This window comes from Trifolium pratense, unplaced genomic scaffold, assembly GCF_020283565.1.
Source record: "Trifolium pratense cultivar HEN17-A07 unplaced genomic scaffold, ARS_RC_1.1 scaffold_94, whole genome shotgun sequence".
Taxonomy (NCBI): domain Eukaryota; kingdom Viridiplantae; phylum Streptophyta; class Magnoliopsida; order Fabales; family Fabaceae; genus Trifolium; species Trifolium pratense.
Window position 1 is genome coordinate 15,001 of NW_025721076.1, and position 2,500 is coordinate 17,500.

Sequence of the window (2,500 nt, forward strand, 5' to 3'; positions counted from 1 at the left end):
CCCACCCACGAGGGTGGGAGCTATGCACAAATACGTGCTTACCATGCTATCCATGCCCAATGCAAGCCAAGGCCTGCCCAAGCCAAGAACAGCATGATCATCACCAAGAACAGTTTACCGAGTAGCAACATTGGCACAATTTTCTTGCCACAAGCAAAAGCACGGCAAGCCCATGCATTCCCACGAGAGGGTCACCGAGTCGGGACAGCAACAACCTTATTGCCAAGCAAAAGCCAGGCAATCCCACCCACGAGGGTGGGAGTTATGCACAAATACGTGCTTACCATGCCCAATGCCAGCCAAGGCCTGCCCAAGCCAAGAACAGCATGATCATCACCAATTTCCTCACAAATTCATCCAAATTTCAATTTTTTGATCGAATTCCATCAAGAATGTCCATGAATTTGATTGAAATGATGAAAAGAGCAACGAAATTGCAGGGGAAAACACGTTAAGACGTAGTTTTTGCTTGCCTGCTGTGCCCATAGGCGCGCCCCGTGCCTGCCGAGCCTACCCCCACACCCACCCTCCCCCTATATATGACTGGAAGGCCATTTTCAGTTTTGTAGAAAAAGTGCACTTTTTTCCCTGTATCCATAAGTTTTTAAAAGTGCTTAAAAGTGGACCTAGAAGACGAATTTTTTTTTGAATTTTTTTATGGTTGTTAGGGACATTAAAACAAGCAAAACCACGAAAGAATCGTAATATTCCGATGTCGGATGAATTAATTACGAATTTTTCGGCCGAAACTTCGCAAAGGGCGGATACCACGTAAAAAACAACCTAGAAGTCGAATTTTGACTTCGTTTTTTTTGTGCACACCCCACACAATAAGTATAAGTGGACTGGAAAGTGGCTAAGCGATCCGACGAAGTTTCGATTGAGTTTGATTTTTTGGCCGAAAACTCGAAAAAAGGCGGATTTGACGTAAAACGCCGCCTAGAAGTCGAATTTTGAGACGGTGTCTTGTGTGCACACTCCACACAATATGTATAAGTGGACTGGAAAGTGGCTAAGCATTCCGAGGAAGTTTCGATTTATTTTGATTTTTCGGCCGAAACGCCGAAAATAGGCGGATTTGACGTAAAACGCCTCATATAAGTCGAATTTTGGGAAGGTGTCTTGTGTGCACACTGCACACAATATGTATAAGTGGACTGGAAAGTCGCTAAGCATTCCGAGGAAGTTTCGATTTATTTTGATTTTTCGGCCGAAACGCCGAAAATAGGCGGATTTGACGTAAAACGCCTCATATAAGTCGAATTTTGGGAAGGTGTCTTGTGTGCACACTGCACATAATATGTATAAGTGGACTGGAAAGTGGAAAAATATTTTCGGAGCACTTTGATTTTTTGGCCCCCCGCGTGCCTTGCCACGCCCTTGCTTATAGCAAAACGAGACGGGGCCTTGGTCCAACTTGGCATAGGCATGGAATTTGATCTTTATTACTTGGCCACGGTCATGCCACGGTACATGGAGGTTGCTTGACACCCCCGTGTGCATTTCGGAGCACTTTGATTTTTTGGCCCCCCGCGTGCCTTGCCACGCCCTTGCTTATAGCAAAACGAGACGGGGCCTTGGTCCAACTTGGCATAGGCATGGAATTTGATCTTTATTACTTGGCCACGGTCATGCCACGGTACATGGAGGTTGCTTGACACCCCCGTGTGCATTTCGGAGCACTTTGATTTTTTGGCCCCCCGCGTGCCTTGCCACGCCCTTGCTTATAGCAAAACGAGACGGGGCCTTGGTCCAACTTGGCATAGGCATGGAATTTGATCTTTATTACTTGGCCACGGTCATGCCACGGTACATGGAGGTTGCTTGACACCCCCGTGTGCATTTCGGAGCACTTTGATTTTTTGGCCCCCCGCGTGCCTTGCCACGCCCTTGCTTATAGCAAAACGAGACGGGGCCTTGGTCCAACTTGGCATAGGCATGGAATTTGATCTTTATTACTTGGCCACGGTCATGCCACGGTACATGGAGGTTGCTTGACACCCCCGTGTGCATTTTCGGAGCACTTTGATTTTTTGGCCCCCCGCGTGCCTTGCCACGCCCTTGCTTATAGCAAAACGAGACGGGGCCTTGGTCCAACTTGGCATAGGCATGGAATTTGATCTTTATTACTTGGCCACGGTCATGCCACGGTACATGGAGGTTGCTTGACACCCCCGTGTGCATTTTGGAGCACTTTGATTTTTTGGCCCCCCGCGTGCCTTGCCACGCCCTTGCTTATAGCAAAACGAGATGGGGCCTTGGTCCAACTTGGCATAGGCATGGAATTTGATCTTTATTACTTGGCCACGGTCATGCCACGGTACATGGAGGTTGCTTGACACCCCCGTGTGCATTTCGGAGCACTTTGATTTTTTGGCCCCCCGCGTGCCTTGCCACGCCCTTGCTTATAGCAAAACGAGACGGGGCCTTGGTCCAACTTGGCATAGGCATGGAATTTGATCTTTATTACTTGGCCACGGTCATGCCACGGTACATGGAG